This window comes from Urtica dioica, chromosome 12, assembly GCF_054948205.1.
Source record: "Urtica dioica subsp. dioica isolate 48M chromosome 12, U.dioica_male_clone48M_v1_H2, whole genome shotgun sequence".
Classification (NCBI taxonomy): Eukaryota; Viridiplantae; Streptophyta; class Magnoliopsida; order Rosales; family Urticaceae; genus Urtica; species Urtica dioica.
Window position 1 is genome coordinate 2,499,670 of NC_142767.1, and position 19,014 is coordinate 2,518,683.

Genomic DNA, 19,014 nt, shown 5'->3' on the forward strand with positions numbered 1-19,014 from the left:
CCATGCAAATTCGGAGCTCCTTGTTGCCCTAGCTTAAATGGGCATAGAAGACATTATTTAGGCCTAATAACATTAAAATTAAAAGGCTAACTTATTATCTAACACATATGGGCTTCATTTAACATAAATAAAGCCCAAAAACACTTTAAAAGGACTCCAACTTAACCCATTGTTTTTGGCTACGAAAATAACAAATAAATAACTCAAACAATAATAACTAAAAAGAGTCTTAATCAATAACAGCTTGAATGATGTGAATAAGCTCTCCTTTATTTCCTTGGGTGTGCTTGCTCTCCACTTCTTGCACAACTTGTAAAACAAGGTTGTTCATATCTTCCTTCATTCGCTTTGCCCTTGCCCTTGTGATTGGTCCATTTGTTTGTTCCTCCTTGAATTCCGCATCACTCCCCCCCTCTTGAAAAGGATTTGTCCTCAAATCAGAATCTGCATCAAAAGGACTCAAGTCAGATACATTGAAAGTTGCGCTCACATTGTACTCACCGGGTAGATCTAGTTTGTAAGCATTGTCATTGATCCGATCAAGCACTTGGAATGGTCCATCTCCTCGTGGGAGCAGCTTAGAACGTCGTTGGGCTAGAAATTGCTCTTTTCGCATGTGCAACCAAACCCAATCTCCAGGTTCAAAAATCAATTTACGGCGTCCCTTGTTGGCTTGCTTCATGTATTGTTCCGTCCGCCGCTCAATGTTTTGTCGAGCTCGTTCATGAAGTTGCTTCACGAATTCTGCTTTCTTTTCGCCATCTAAATTCAATGTTTCAGAACTAGGTAAAGGTGATAAATCCAAAGGAGTTAAAGGATTAAAACCATAGACAAGTTCAAAAGGTGAAAACTTAGTTGATGAATGAAGTGAACGATTGTATGCAAACTCAACATGTGGTATGCACTCTTCCCAAGACTTAATGTGTTTCCTAATCACAGCCCTCAATAAGGTTGATAAAGTTCGATTGACTACCTCAGTTTGGCCATCGGTTTGGGGGTGACAGGTTGTAGAAAACAACAGTTTGGTTCCTAACTTTCCCCACAAGGTCTTCCAAAAGTAACTCAAGAACTTTGCATCCCTATCAGAAACTATTGTCCTAGGCATCCCATGTAGACGTACTATTTCTCGAAAGAAGAACTCAGCAACGTTAGAGGCATCATCAGTTTTGTGACAAGGAATAAAATGAGCCATCTTAGAGAACCGATCTACAACGACAAAAATGGAGTCCTTCCCTCTCTTGCTCCTAGGTAATCCTAACACAAAATCCATTGAAATGTCTATCCACGGAGAACTAGGAATGTGTAAGGGAGTATAAAGACCGTTTGGTTGTACCCTAGATTTGGCTTGCCTACAAGTAATGCACCGACCAACTATCCTTTCGACGTCTCTTTTCATGTGGGGCCAGAAGAAATGTTCATGCAAGATTCCTAAAGTCTTAGCTACCCCAAAATGCCCCATCAGCACCTCCACCATGGGATTCCCTAGTTAGTAGATCTCGCAATGAACAATTGGGAACACACAACCTATTTTCCTTGAACAGATAATCATCATGCCTAAAGAACTTCCCAATTCCAGATTTTTCACACAACCGATAATTTTCTCCAAAATCAAGATCATCATTATAAAGCTGTTTGATATGTTCAAAACCAAGCAGTTTAGCGTCAAGGGTTGAGATCAGAACATACCTCCGAGAAAGGGCATCGGCAACCACATTCTCCTTACCTTTTTTGTACCGAATGACATATGGAAACGGCTCTAAGAATTCAGACCAGTGAGCATGTCGTTTGTTCAGTTTGTGTTGGCTTTTGAAATTCTTCAAGGATTCATGATCAGTGTGAATCACAAACTCTTTTGGCATCAAGTAGTGTTGCCACGTCTCAAGTGCTCGAATTAGTGCGTATAACTCCTTGTCATATGTCGGGTAGTTGAGTGTCGCGCCATTCAATTTCTCACTAAAATACGCAATCGGACGTCGCTCATGCATGAGTACGGCTCCAATCCCTACACCTGAAGCATCACAATCAATTTCAAATGCCTTCTCAAAGTCAGGTAAAGTAAGCAAATGAGCATTTGTTAGTTTATCCTTTAGACTCTTGAACGCATCTTCTTGTGCTTTTCCCCACTTAAATGGCACATTCTTCTTCATGATTTCAGTGAGAGGTGCTGCTATAGTGCTAAAGTCCTTCACAAATCTCCTATAAAAGCTAGCAAGTCCATGAAAACTCCGAACGTGGCCAACACTTGTTGGAGTCGGCCACTCTTGTATCGCGCGAATCTTCTGATCATCAACCTGTATACCCTGCGCACTTACAATAAAACCAAGGAAAACAAGCTTGTCCGTACAAAAGGTGCACTTTCCAAGGTTAGCATACAACTTTTCTTGCCTAAGTACCTCCAAAACAGATCGCAAATGAGATATATGGTCATGTAACGATTTACTATAAATGAGAATATTATCAAAGTACACAACCACAAATTTTCCAATGAAAGACCGCAACACATGATTCATCAAACGCATGAACGTACTTGGGGCATTTGATAACCCAAAAGGCATAACCATCCACTCGTATAATCCAAGTTTTGTTTTAAAAGCTGTTTTCCATTCATCTCCCTCTTTCATTCTTATCTGATGATACCCACTTTTAAGATCAATTTTAGAAAACACACATGAACCGTGCAACTCATCAAGCATATCATCTAAACGAGGAATGGGGTATCGATACTTTACCGTGATGTTGTTGATGGAACGACAATCGACACACATTCTCCAACTTCCGTCCTTCACGTACCCTTTTTTCAACAAGTCCTCCACTTGGCGTTGTAGCTCTTTGGTCTCATCCGGGTTAGTACGGTACGCTGGACGATTTGGAAGGGAGGCTCCTGGAATAAAATCAATCTGATGCTCAATTCCCTGAATAGGAGGCAAACCCTCCGGGAACTCTTCGGGAAGTACATCAGCAAAGTCCTGCAAAAGAGAAACAACCGGACTGGGTAAAACCAAATCTGGTTTATTAGTGTGTAAAACCTCACTTTTGTGCACGAGCATGAGAAGGGGCTGTTTTGTAGTGAATGCTCGTTTAATGTCTTTCATGGTTGCAAAAAGGTTTTGTTTTGGGGAGGCTGTACACTCTTGTTTTCTCTCTATTTTTCTCTCAACGGTCATGGGTTTCCTTTCTTTTTTTCTCTCCTCTAGTTCTTTTGCACTCGATTTTTGTAACCTGACTTGGTCTTCGAAGACCTCCTTTGGGGACAAGGGAAGTAAGACAATGGGTTGGTGTTCGTGGGTGAAGGAATATTTGTTGGTGTAGCCATCATGTAGGGCTCGACGGTCAGATTGCCATGGACGACCTAGAAGGAGATGGCCAACTTGCATTGGTACCACATCGCACATCACTTCATCATCGTATTTTCCAATCCGAAATGGCACCATCACTTGTTTCGTAACTCGGACTTCCCCGCTATCACTCAGCCATTGCAACTTGTAAGGCCTCGGATGTTTCAGCAAGGAGAGACCTTACTTTTCCACCATAGATGCACTTGCTACGTTGGTGCAGCTACCCCCATCAATAATGACACTACAAACCTTTCCTTTTATGTGGCAGCGAGTGTGAAAAAGATTCTCGCGTTGTACGTGTCCATCCTCTTCCTTCACTTGAGTGGTCAATGCCCGACGTGACACTAAAAGAAACTCCCCCTGCTCGGCCGATATCTCTTCATCATCTTCTAACTCTGGCATGTCTGGATCAACCTCTTCATCGCTAGCCTCAGACTCAATATCACCGCCCTCCCGAAGCACCATGACACGCTGATTTGGACACTGATTAGCGATGTGCCCTCTTCCAAGACATTTGAAACATTTTATCTCGCTAGTGCGATTAGGTGGTTTGACTTGGTTGATGGTTGTCGGGACAGGTGTCTTTTGCTCGAACTTTCCTCTAGAAATAAGAGGTATCTCTTCCTTCTTTGGGAACTTTGGCTTCCATGAGACTTGGCTTGAACTTTGGTGACGCAAAACACTCCGCCTTTGTTGTTGTTTCTCCACTTTTAGCGCCATGTGAAGAAGCTCCTCCAAGGTTTCGTAGTGATGAAGCTCAATCGTGTCGGCAATCTCGCGGTTGAGGCCTCTCAAGAATCTTGACATTGTAGCTTCACGATCTTCGTCGACGTTGGCCCGAATCAGCGTCATCTCCAGCTCTTTGTAGGAATCATCGATGCTCTTGCTTCCTTGTCGCAGAATTTGTAACTTGTTGAGTAAATCTCGACGGTAGTGATTTGGCACAAATCGTCTCCGCATTACTCTCTTCATCTCTCCCCAGTTGTCAATGGGAGCAATTCCCCCGTATTCCCTACTAATGCATAGCTTGTCCCACCATACAACAGCATATTCTGTAAACTCAATGGCAGCGAGTTTTACCTTTTTTCGTTCAGAATATTCATGACAGTCAAACACTCTTTCCATCTTACGCTCCCAATCTAGGTACTCATCGGGGTCGCTTCGTCCTCGGAATTCAGAAATTTTCATCTAAATGTTGCCCATGTTGTCAAAACCGCGATCAAATTGGTTTCTCTCCCTTCGCCCTTCGTTGTACTCATCTCCTTGGCGACTCTCGAGGGAGATTCTGTCAAGATCATCCGCCAACTCATCTTCCCCAAACACCTCATCATCTTCATTTTCAGCCCTCCTTGGTTGGTTTCGTCTCGGAGGATTTGGTGCGAATCTGGGTGGTGCGGCTCGGGGCTGCCTTTGGCGTGCGTCGCGCTCCATTCGATCGAGGCGATCACTAACCGCCATAAGTTCTTGTCGCATCAATCGTGTAACTTCCCCATAGATTGCTTGCACTTGAAAATTTTGGGCTCCGACGGGGGGCTGATCATTGTCTCCCGCTTCTGACATAGTTGAAATCCTGCAAAACAATACACTAGTGAAGTAATAAAGAGAAAGCCTCACAACTCTTGCTCACGTGTTTCTCTCAAGTATGATGATCACTCAATTTCGCTCGTGTTTACACTCAATATTATTGGCTTTTACCCTCTAATAAACTCACACTCTCTTGCCTCTTTCCACTCGAATCCTCTTTTATTTCTTTTGAAACTAATGAATGGTGATGAAAAAGGTAAACTAGTGACGTCCAAACGCAACCAACAAGAAAGAACAAACACAAACAATTGCGACACAAACACAAACAATTGCGACACAACGCACCAAACCAAAAAGATAGACACCACACCTTTTTTTTTTTTTTTTTTTTTTGGGATCTGTCTTTTCTTTTTCTTTTTTTTAATCTGACTCTTTTTTTTTCTTTTTTTTTTCTGGGAAAAGAACTTCAATAAAGAGGAACTAAGAAAAGGAACTAAGAAGATGGAAATAAACAAAAAAAAAAACTAGGAAATTCGGATGAAACTGGTAGAAACTTTTTGGGGACTCAACATCAATAGAAAACTGACTTTTTCGGATTCAACGACAGGGTTTACTAGTAAACCCTAAATCGATTCAATAGAGCACAAAAAGATCTTCGATTCGATATATTAAACACCTAAATCCAATATCAGAATCAAAAGTTATGACTGTTTCAATTCTGACCTAAACACAATTTCGGGAATGACGATTTTTTTTTCTTAATAAAACGAAAAGGATAGATAAAACCTTGATGAACTCGACCAGCTCTGATACCAAATGATACGAACCACGCCAACAATGTGACGGTGACCCGGAACCAATGTTGGTGCCTTCGCAAACCAGGATCTCAAGTTCGATGACTCCGCGACCCAACGCCTAGAGAGACGCGAACCTTGGAATAATGAGGACGCCACAAACGAATGTGTAAGTTCGCTTGATAAGTCGGGGATGAACGCCACAAGGAATACCTTGATAAGTTCAGAAGTTTCTTCAAGAAACAAAGAGAATTCTCTCACTTTTTAATAAAAAAAAACATAGTCTGCCTTTCTCATTCATGAAACCTCTTTAAATAAGGAAAATACAATGCAAATTCGGAGCTCCTTGTTGCCCTAGCTTAAATGGGCCTAGAAGACATTATTTAGGCCTAATAACATTAAAATTAAAAGGCTAACTTATTATCTAACACATATGGGCTTCATTTAACATAAATAAAGCCCAAAAACACTTTAAAAGGACTCCAACTTAACCCATTGTTTTTTGCTACGAAAATAACTAGTAAATAACTCAAACAATAATAACTAAAAAGAGTCTTAATCAATAACAGCTTGAATGATGTGAATAAGCTCTCCTTTATTTCCTTGGGTGTGCTTGCTCTCCACTTCTTGCACAACTTGTAAAACAAGGTTGTTCATATCTTCCTTCATTCGCTTTGCCCTTGCCCTTGTGATTGGTCCATTTGTTTGTTCCTCCTTGATGTCCGCATCAATTGACAACACTTAGGATCCCAAATTAGACTGTTTGACCCAATTTCTAGAAAGTTGGACACCTAATAATACTTTTCGAGTCGAAATCTTGAACAGTGGACATCAAATAAGAACTAGTGTCCCGAAATAAGAACTTTGGACACATATCTTGAAATTAGGACATTAAATCTTGAATAGTAGACCGCAAATAAGAGCCAATGATCACAAATAAGAAGTCTGGACATATTCGAACTTAAAATTTAGATCCATAGGACCATAACCTGGAACTATGGACACCTAAGGACAACTTGGGACTGCCAAACTAAAACTCAAAACCCTAAACTAGAACTCTGGACCTTAAATTTAGAAAATCGTTCGCCAAATAAGAGCTTAGGATGCAAAATCTATCCTATTGGACCCAAATAATAACTAAAGATAAAAAAATAAGAAGTTTAAGCCCAAAAACTATAACGTTTGACACCTATAAGAACATAAGACCCTAAATACAAAACTTAGATATTGAAATAAGAACCTAGGACCCTAAACCTATATTTTCGGACCACAACTAATAACTTAAGACCCTAACTAAGATCATTGGACATATAACCTAAAACAAAATCTCAAATCTTGAAATTTCGTTCCCAATTTACAACTTTGGATCTCAGATCTGAATACTAAATAAGAAGTCAGGAATCCAAATCTTGAATTTTTATTCAAAACAAGAGCTTAGCACCCCAAATATATAACTTTAACCCCAAAACGTTAACTCTATACAACAAATCTTGAACTTTGTATCAATAATAAAAATTTTGAATCCCCAATCTATATTTTTACCCCAAATTAGAATTTAGTACTCCAAATAAAAAATTTAAACCTATTATCTTGATCATTGGACATTAAAACTAGTACTATGGATAGAAAAATAGAACTTTTGATACTTAACCTATGACTTTGGTCCCTAAAGAACTTAGGATCCCAAATTAGAACATTTAACCCAATATCTAGAAAGTTGGACTCGAATAATACTTTTAGAGTTGAAATCTTGAACGTTGGACATTAAATAGGAACTAATGTCCCGAAATAAGAACTATGGAATCCTAACTCGAAATTAGGACATTAAATCTTGAATAGTAGACCGCAAATAAGAGCCAATGATCCCAAATAAGAACTCTGGACATATTTGAACATAAAATTAAGAACCATTGGACCCAAAACCTGGAACTATGGACACCTAATAACAACCTGGGACCGCCAAACTAAAACTCAAATCCCCTAAACTAGAACTTTGGACATTAAATTTAGAAAATCCTCCGCGAAATAAGAGCTTAGGACGCATAATCTATCATGTTGGACCCAAATAATATAAAAGATCAAAAATAAGAAGTTTAAGCTCAAAAACTATAACGTTTGCCACTTATAAGAACATAAGACCCTAAATACAAAACTTAGAAATCGAAATGAGAACCTAGGACCCTAAACCTATATTTTTGGACCACAACTAATAACTTAAGACCCTAACTAAGATCATTGGACATATAACCTAAAACTAAATCTCAAATCTTGAAATTTCGTTCGCAATTTACAACTTTGGATCTCAGATCTGAATACTAAATAAGAACTTAGGAATCCAAATCTTGAATTTTTATCCAAAACAGCTTAGCACCCTAAATCTATAACTTTAACCCCAAAACTTTAACTCTATACAACAAATCTTGAACTTTGTATCAATAATAAGAACTTTGAATCCCCAATCTGTATTTTTTTACCCTAAATTAGAATTTAGTACTCCGAATAAAAATTTAAACCTATTATCTTAATCATTCGACATTAAAACTAGTACTATGGACAGAAAAATAGAACTTTGGACACTTCACCTATGACTTTGGTCCCCAAAGAACTTAGGATCCCAAATTAGAACGTTTGACCCAATTGTTGTCGGTCGTTTTCGAAAAATCCGGAACGCCGAGAAGACACGCCGCTCAAAGGACCGATGGTCAGGCCGGAGGTCCTGAAGAATGGCCAGCCTTCCGTCACGAGTCGCTGGCAAGCCCTCGTGTCAAAACTTTCAGCTCCTCGAGTCAAGTCACTTTCCTCGAGTCGAGCCTCGTTCATCGAGTCGAGTCATTCTCCTCGAATCGAGTCTCGCTCCTCGAGTCGAGTCATTCTCCTTGAATCGAGCATGGCTCCTCGAGTCGAGTCTCGCTCCTCGAGTCGAGTCGAGCGTCGCACCTCGAGTCGAGTCGTTCTCCTTGAGTCGAGCCTCGCTCCTCGAGTCGAGTCCTTCTCCTCAAGTCGAGTCGTTCTGATGTGAACCTCGCTGCCTTTGCGATGAACGAAGCTCAAATCGTTGCGGAATTACGTGGGTTGGCTCAATAAGTCTTTGCTTCAATTTGGACGAAGGTTTGCGGTTTTGTTGTTGTAGGGAATTTTTGGTGGTTTTTGGATAGGTTAAAAGGAAGGGTCGGTTTGGTGTTTTGGGTGGAGTGATAATCGCCACAATAGTTTGTAATTTTAACTATTGATAAGATTGAGGGGGGAATGAAAGACGCCACAATAGTCTATGGAATGAAACTATTGATAAGTCTAGAACTCGAAGAACGCCACAAAGTTATTTGCCTTGATAAGTTCAACGATTTAGAACCTAAGAAATTAGAGAGTATTTTCTCGCAAAACTGTTTTCAGAAATGCCGATTCATAATCTATCCATTACAAAATAGGTGCATCAAGAGACTTATAGATGCATCAAGAGACTTTTCATAATCCAAAACTGAATATTAATGCATAAATTAAATCTACTTAAACACAATAATAAAAGCTATAATTAAATTAATCGAGAAGAACACAAAACGTCATTTTGAAAGCCTAAACGTCAGAATTCGGCTTAAATCCCGAGACCCCACGTTTGTGGGTCTTGTTTACTAGGTCGATTCCACTCAGAAAACACTACTTTTTTTTGTCCATTTCGGTTATCTCAACATTCTTGAAACTATAGCCCAGTTTGCCCTGCATCATTCTCCCGGTGTTTGACAAAATTCGTCCTCGAATTCGATGCATTCTTAGGTGGTGTGAATGAAGAATGACAATCTTGATGAACTCCAAAATACTCAATTCAACCTCAAATAAATAAGACACGTCAACGAAAATTATATCACCTCCATCGGATTGATTGATAATTGGAGAAAGAGATATCTTCGTGTCTTCCTCGTCTTTGTCAAAGATTAGCTCTTCGAAGATCGGATAGTCAAATATTGGCTCTTTGATGTTATATTTTTGGAAAATCGATTCGTCGTTGAATTCCTCGTCATAGAGTTCCTCGTCGTATATTGGATCACCCAATGGCTCAAAAAAATGTTCTTCATCTTCAACGTCGTCATTGAACACGTATGACATGGGGTAGTCTTCAACGAACCCAGCAAAAAGTTGCATGATTCACGATCGTCTTCGGCTTTGATACCAAATGATGTGAACCTCGCTGCCTTTGCGATGAACGAAGCTCAAATTGTTGCGGAATTACGTGGGTTGGCTCAATAAGTCTTTGCTTCAATTTGGATGAAGGTTTGCGGTTTTGTTGCTGTAGGGAATTTTTGGTGGTTTTTGGATAGGTTAAAAGGAAGGGTCGGTTTGGTGTTTTGGGTGGAGTGATAATCGTCACAATAGTTTGTAATTTGAACTATTAATAAGATTGAGGGGGGAATGAAAGACGCCACAATAGTCTATGGAATGAAACTATTGATAAGTCTAGAACTCGAAGAACGCCACAAAGTTATTTGCCTTGATAAGTTCAACGATTTAGAACCTAAGAAATTAGAGAGTATTTTCTCACAAAAGTGTTTTTAGAAATGTTGATTCATCATCTTCATTCAGATTGAGTTGCCTATAAATACAACTTCAAATGATGGTTACAAGTATACCAAAATACAAGAAAACCAAAGGACAAACAAACCCAAAAGTCACACAATTAAATTGCTAAAACATTAAATGGACCGAGATATTTCGAAGCAGAATAAACTGGGTTTAGGATTCGATTTTTAACAAACAGTTTACAACGTATTAAAGATCTCGTCTTTCTCTTCGATTTGATATGCTGTACGCATAAATCCGATAACCGAGTCAAAAGATACGGCCCTCTGAAGTTGGACCGACAGATATGGACGCAGAATTCGGCCCGCATCATTCTCTCCGGGTTGGAAAGAATTCGTCCTCGAATTCGATGCATCTTCAGGTATTGTGGAAGGAGAATTATTTTCATGATGAACTCCAAAGATCGAAGCTCCACCTCAAATAAACTGGACATATTAACAAAGTCTTCGTGAACTCTATAAGCTTGATTGATCGTTGAGATGAATGCTATCTTCACTTCTTCTTCTTTCTCTATTTCATTAAAAATTTGGCTGCTCAAATGCTCACCAATGATTTCTTCTTCATCATCGCTTTCATCGTAGATCGGATCACCGATTGCCTCGAAGAAATATTCTTCATCTTCTTCGTCGTCAATCTTGAACACGCGTGACATAAAGTCATCTTCAATAAATCCAGCAAAAAGTTGCATGATTCACGATCGTCTTCGGCTCTGATACCAAATGATGAGAACCTCGCTGCCTTTGCGATGAACGAAGCTCAAATCGTTGCGGAATTACTTGGGTTGCCTCAATAAGTCTTTGCTTCAATTTGGATGAAGGTTTGCGGTTTTGTTGTAGGGAATTTTCGGTGGTTTTTGGATAGGTTAAAAGGAAGGGTCGGTTTGGTGTTTTGGGTGGAGTGATAATCGCCACAATAGTTTGTAATTTGAACTATTGATAAGATTGAGGGGGGAATGAAAGACGCCACAATAGTCTATGGAATGAAACTATTGATAAGTCTAGAACTCGAAGAACGCCACAAAGTTATTTGACTTGATAAGTTCAACGATTTAGAACCTAAGAAATTAGAGAGTATTTTCTCACAAAAGTGTTTTCAGAAATGTTGATTCATAATCTATCCATTACAAAATAGGTGCTCATGATTTATAGATGCATCAAGAGACTTTTCATAATCCAAAACTGAATATTAATGCATAAATTAAATCTACTTAAACACAAAAATAAAAGCTATAATTAAATTAATCGAGAAGAACACCAAACGTCATTTTCAAAGCCTAAACGTCAGAATTCGACTTAAATCCCGAGACCCCACTTTTGTGGGTCTTGTTTACTAGGTCAATTCCACTCAGAAAACACTACTTTTTTGTCTGTTTCGGTGATCTCAACATTCTTGAAACTATAGCCCAGTTTGCCCTGCATCACGTTCTCCTTGAGTACAGACTTTCACGTTATCCGGAGCTCCGAAGGCCCAACGGGCCAAACAAAAGAATGTCATTAAGGCCCATCGGAGGCCTGCCAGGCGCGCGCCGCGCGAAGAATGTACGTGCCCTGGACTTGCGCAGCACGATGGACGCACGCCGCACACTGTGCGCCGCGCCTAGCAGTCCGTGCGCCGCGCGTTGCGCAGCGCTCCTCTCCTTGAAGGGAGAACGCCCCCTAATCCCACATGGACGACAAACACACCTCCTAAGGCACTCCAACTACTATAAATACCCCATCTCATTGAGGGGAAAGCCATCCCATTCATTCTCAAGAAACTTGAGACTTCTCTCTGCTTCTCTGGATGCCATCCTTGGCCTGAGCGGATTCTCCTCGATTTCTCGTTCTCAGAGATTCTGCAGCGCTCCAGGGGACTCCTGAGCGCCGCCTCTCTTGATCGAACGACTAATCCCAAGCCCACGAGTGCTCTTGCGGTTTTCGACTAAAAATCGCCTACGCGTCTAGCACACTAGACGCGTCCACCATTTATGACAAGAAATCGCCTACGCGTCCGGAATCTCCGCCACGACAAGGAACTCTTGACTTAGAGTCTCCCACGTCTCCAAAAGAGAGAAAACACACATTCTCTCTCGGGTCACTCGATCCTAGAGTTCTGAGACGTCACCGAGGACTCCTCTGTGATCCGTCTCCTCTGTCGAGCACGCCCTCCAGGCTCCGCGCCTCATATTGCGTTACACACGCCCTGAACTACGTTCTGACTTGATCCATATTCACACGGGTACGTAGGCAGCCTACAATACAAAGGCACGGTCACTCCCCCTCCTCACCCCTTCTCTCCTCTGAGAGGTGGGTTGATCGGAAAAAACCTAGCTCGAGACTTTCGAGTTCACTTTTTTGGCCCGGGTGCGATCACTTGGTCCGGCCTTGGATCAAACCGCCCGAGGTATATAATAGTTGTTCATTTGCGTGCGACAACATTTTGGCGCTAGAAGGAGGGGACTTCCCGACCTGTTCAGCCCGAAATCCCTTCTATCCATCTTCTTCTTTTCTTCTGAAAACTCGGCTCTCTCGGACTTAAGAAAAGATGAGTAGTCAGCGACCCGAACATTCTGAGGGCGTTAACAACCCCGATATCATCACTGGGAGCAAAAAATATTTCTTGCGCTCCCCAAGTGCATGGTGACGAAGAGTCGCTCCGCGAAGAGAGTTCGACCCGCTCACCATCTCCATCTCCAGATAGCAGGGACGACCGCATTATGGAGTTGGAGGAAAATATCCGCCAACTGAAGGCGAAGAACGCGAGGTACCACAGCCGACTGGCTGCAGAGCGACCTACGCATGACTTGGTGATCCCTAACGGGGATCCAGAGAACTTCAACGACGAGAGTCGCGACCGCGACCCTGATTACGAGGGTGCTGATGATTCGGAGGATATCGATACTTCTCTCACAAAGGACGGGGAACTCCCCGCTGTGAATGAAGCCGGTCCTTTGGATCATTCACCCAAGACGGGGAATGCACCTGCCGCCTCCCAAGAAGGGAGCTCTCGACGTTCGGCCCATGACCGATTTGGTCAAAGGGAGAATGTTGCGGAAAGTCAGGGCACGCGAAGAACGCGCCGTCTTAGACGAAGCCTGCGCCTCCGTGCGGCAAGCCCCGATCTCAGGGATCATCTTACTGCCCAATGAAGCAAGCGTGGCGATGACCTAAGAGAGCGACTAAGCTCTCGGCCGAACATCCCGTAGCAGCCCCAACTAACGGGAACCGCCGCACGGGTCAAGGGACTAATGTGAGGCGACAGGTGACTCCTCCCGAACAGGGAGTTACTCCGACTACCGATCTCGATGTGATCACTATGATCCACAATCTTCAAAATGAAGTACGAGATCTCCGAGAATACGGAATAGGCGGAAGTGCCTATGGGGTCGTTGTGGAGAATTCCTCGCCTTTCATGGCCCGGATATTGGCCGAGGTATGCACGGGAAATTTCAAGCTCCCAAACCTCGCTCCCTATGATGGAAAAGCGGATCCCGCTTACCATAACCAGCACTATGAAACCTGGATGACGATGCAAGGTGTCGCTCCCGGCGCCATGTGCCAAGCTTTTAGTCTTACCCTCGCCGGACCCGGCTTCGAGTGGTTCAAGAACTTAAGGCCGAGAAGCATCCGATCGTTCAAAGACCTGAAGGACATGTTCTTAGCACGCTTCGCTACATCTATGGTCCAAAAGAAGACCAAGATGTACCTGTGGTCAATCAGGCAAGAGAGTGGCGAGTCTCTTAGACGATACCTCGCCCGATTCACTGAAGAATCGAATAAGGTCGACCGCTTTGACGATAAAGACGCAATCACTGCCATCATTGAAGGCTTGCGCATAAGTGACTTCCTTAAGTCCATCGTCGGCCGTGTCCCTGGTACCATGGCCGACTTAATGACTCGAGCCAAGACCTTCATGTGAGTCGAAGATTACCTCGATGGGCGCAAGGGCAATAACCAAAGCTCTCACCACCGAGATGAACCTAGCAACTCCCGTAAAAGGCGAAATAGAGGAGGTCAGACTTCTAATAGCCAACCTCCGATGCCCCAAAGGCCGCGACTTGCGGAAGACTTTAAAAGGTACTCGTCGTTCACACCGCTGAACACGCCGCCAGAGCGGATCCTGGCTTTGGCACGTGACAAGTTCACTCCCCCGGCTCCAATGTCAAAGATCCCGCGACTCGCGATAGATCTAAATATTGCGAGTTCCATCAGGAATACGGTCACTTGACCTCCGAATGCTACAGTCTTAAAAGGCAGATCGAGGCATCGATCCAACGGGGTGAGCTGAAAGAGTTTGGGTTGCGCATGATCAGCGCTGCGGGCCCCACCACAAAAAGACCACAGTCTGGCAAGGGAGGAGGAACAACCGCTTCTGCCGACCAAACCTCGGCTACTGCCGACGCCAATCCGCAACTCCACATTGTGACCACCATATTGGGAGGTCCGCAAGATGGAGATTCGGCCCGACAACGGAAGAAATTCCTTAGGGTCGTGGCTCAGGAAGACGCTGCTACGCACGTCAACTTTATGTATGAAGAGCCTTCGTCCGTGCCTCACGAGGTGATGTATTTCACCAACGAAGAGGCCAAACGAGTTGTGCATCCGCACAATGACGCGATTGTGCTCAAAGCCCAAGTGGCTAATAACTTGGTGAAAAGAGTTCTCATCGACAACGGTTGTGCTGCCGACATAATTTTCAAGTCCACCTTAGAGCGCATGAAGCTCGGGGGGCTACGCCCAACTCCGACCCAAACGCCTCTATTCGGGTTCACTGGGGAGAGAGTCATGACCGAAGGCATCAACGATATGCCGTTCACCTTCGGAACTACCGGAGGCGTTGAAGTCGTTCACATGATTCCATTCCTAGTGGTTGATTAGGAGTCGCCATATAATGTCATCATTGGGCGACCCACGCTGAATCGACTAAGGGCTATTACTTCTACATACCACCTACTGGTGAAGTTCCCTACCGAGGAAGGAATCGGTATCATGGCTGGAGATCAATCCCAAGCCAGAACATGCCACATCCAAGGAATCGATGGGAAACCCGCTAGAAAGACGGTTAACACGATCTCCCAACTTAGAGATTGCGTCGAGTCGACCAAGGTCCTCCGCGAAGTCCACGAAGACATCTGCATGACACCCAAGTGCAAGGTGCTGGCGTCCTCGTCCCAAACAGGGAGGGACCCCACAAAGTCTGCCAAGTCATACATGACGGGACCTGCTACATCGAATACACGGACGAGATACCGATCTGTCGCCAGTGGAATGCAGAACACTTGAGACAATACTACCAGTAGCCAGCGCTTCCCCCAATTTTATTTCTTTGCTTTCCAACATTCAATAAGGCCTACGAGCCAATGTTTTAGGATTCAAATTTTTGCAATATTAATAAAGTTCGAGGTTTTTCTTTCAAAATCCACTTTTTCAAAGTTTTTCGGTCATCAAAATACGATTGTAACCCCATAAACTTGGGGGCTAGTGACATAGGCAACGGTAAGTACGCTTAAAATCCTCAAGAAAGTACGCTCCACCCAAAGAAAGTACGCTCCACCTAAGACGCCTCCGCGGCGCGCCGTAAGACATCCATGAGATGCAGGCTTAAGACGCCTCCGCGGCGCGCCATTAGACATCCAAGAGATGCAGGCTAAAGACGCCTACGCGGCGCGCCATAAGACATCCAAGAGATGCAGGCTAAAGACGCCTACGCGACGCGCCATAAGACATCCAAGAGATGCAAGCTAAAGACGACTACGCGGCGCGCCATAAGACATCCAAGAGATGCGGGCTAAAGACACCTTCCATGAGATGTGGGCTAAAGACGCCTTCGCGGCGCGCCATAAGACATCCAAGAGATGCAGGCCTAAGACGCCTACATGGCGCACCTAAGACGCCTACATGGCGCAATCAAGTCGTCCCTCGTGACGCACCTAAGACGCCTACATGGCGCACGTAAGACGCCTACATGGCACAACCAAGTCGTCTCTGGTGACGCACTTAAGACGCCTACATGGCGCACGTAAGACACCTACATGGTGCAACCAAGTCGTCCCTCGCGACACACCTAAGACGCCTACATGGCGCACGTAAGACGCCTACATGGCGCAACCAAGTCGTCCCTCGCGACGCACCTAAGACGCCTACATGGCGCACTTAAGACGCCTACATGGCGCACGTAAGACGCCTACATGGTGCACTTAAGACGCCTACATGGTGCACGTAAGACACCTACATGGCGCAGCCAAGCCGTCCCGAATGACGCACCCAAGTCGTCCCTCGCGACGCACATGAGTTGTCCCTCGTGACGTACGTAAGACGCCTACGTGACGCAACCAAGTCGTCCCTCGCGACGCCCTTAAGACGCCTACATGGCGCTGTTGGAATTGATCTGAAGTTTAAGAAAAAGTTTAACGCTTCGTTAAGCGGCGGAATTTTAAAAATTTTCTCTTTCAAGTAAAATAATTTTTACTAACCTAGACAAAGTGCAAGCACATGTAAATAAAACTAATATGAGCATAATAAATTTACTAACCTCTTTAGAAGCTTGAACGTTGATGAGCCTTTGTGTTGGGGATCGTGGGTTACAAACAACAAATATAACCCTCCCACTTAGTTTTTGGAGTTGGTTCATCGACTCTTGTAAGTTCGGAAACGGATTTCCTAGTTAGAGATGGACAGAGCGGACAACTAGAAGAGAATCCTAGATCATCATGTTCAGAGCAGTGTTAGTGCATAAAGGCACAAGGGACATACTCCGATTTTTTCCTATTTTCTATTTCGGGAAAGTGCGTGAGGGAAGTGTGAACTTTAACTCACTCGAACACTTGAAAGTTTGAGATTACACATCTTTTTATTTTTCGGCTTGTCTACAAGTAGACCTTCTTCTTTAAGAAAGTCATCGAACTCTCCAGACATATACTCACCACCTCGATCAGATCGAAGGGTTTTGATCACTTTGCCAGTTTGCTTTTCCACTAAAGCCCTAAAGACCTTAAATACGTTAAAGGTCTCGGATTTGTGTTTGAGCAAATAGACAAAACCATATCGCGAGTAATCATCGGTGAAGGTAACGAAGTATTCGTATCCTCCACGTGCCTGTTGGCTGAGCGGACCACATACATCAGAATGTATTAGTTCCAGCAACTCAGTGGCTCTTCGACCCTTATCGGAAAAAGGTCGCTTAGTCATTTTTCCTTCTATGCAGGATTCACAAGTAGGTAGTGAACCTATTGCAGAGGCTTGGAGTGGACCGTCCCTCACAAGTCTCTTAATCCTATCTAGACTGATATGACCAAGTCTTAAGTGCCATAGGTATGTTGATTTTGTTAGATCGGAGGATTCAGAAAGTTTGATCCTCTTTGGCTCCCTAATTAGATCATTATCTATTTCGGTGTCTAAAAGTGAAGGTTGAGTGGGATAGATGTAGAAAAGAGCATTCTTCATACATGCATCAGTGACAAAGGAATTATCAGGAAACGAAATGCGAATTCCATTCTTAATGAACTTTAAACAATAATCTTGCTCAAGAAGACGAGCAACGGATATTAAGTTCTTCCCAAAGGTAGGAAAAAAATAAACATTATTCAATTTTAAAGTGCGGTCTTCAAAAGACAGCGTCACGGATCTCACAGCCTTCGCAGACACCAGGCTCCCATCACCCCATTTGAAACAGAACTCGCCTTCCTCTAAGCTTTTGGTTTTCTTGAAACCATTCAAGGAACAACAAATATGGTTAGTAGCAGCGGAGTCAAGAATCCACGTTGATACATTATCAGCTACTAAGCATGCTTCGGTAACTAGTACAATACTATGTTCCTTTGCTTTGAGATAGGCAGGACAGTTCTTTTTATCGGCCTTGTGAGGTCTCTTCTTAGTTCCAGAGGCAGAGGCTTTGTGCTCAGTAGCATGTCCCTCTCCTTGATTCCTCTTTCTCTTAGTGAGACCTACAGCAGTGTGAAGTTCCATCATAAGCTTGGTAACAGTGTACTCTAGCTTGTTTATGGAATAGTTCATCTTGGAGGTATCAAGAGATGCGGGGAGAGTTTCAAAGATCATATCTATGACATTCTTCCCATCAATCTGAGATCCTAGGATTTCCATTTTATTCAGAAAACTAATGATCAGTATCATAAAGTCTCCAACAGGAGTCCTAGCCTTCATGTGACAGGTCATAAACTGTCGAACTGCATTGTTGCCTTGCCTGACGCCTTTGCCCTCCAAACATCTCAAGGAGATTGTAGAGCATGTCGGCGGCAGTCTCGATGTCACGATGTTGCTTTTTCAGCATATTGTTCATAGATGCTAAGATATAGCACCTCACAATCTCATCGGATCGAAGCCAGGCCGCTAAGGAGTCATTGTCCTCTTGAGTTGAATCATCATTCGTCAGAGGAGGACACGGGGTGGTGAGTACCCATTTGTGCTTGTTAATGGTAGGTATTATGTCGAGGTTATGTTTCGAATCTACGTAGTTTTCGTTTTCGAGTTTGATCGAGGAAAGGATGAACGAGAGAAGGTTGAGAGACATATTGCCTATATAAGTTGAAACAAGTTTATGATTAGTCTTTGGTTTAGGATTTAAGTTTTATTTAAGACTTGATAAAATCCAAAGGTGTTATAAACCAAACGATAATTTACTCCCTCGAGAGAAGGCCGCAAAAAATCTCCATTTATAAGTAAATGACACTTCATTAATGCTTAGCCAAGATGTCAATACATCAATTTTGACTAGCCACCTTTTAAATTGGTTTGATCACTCACATCCTTTCGCAGAGCCTCGAGGGAGGATTACTAGGGATTGAGCCTAAGTGTGCA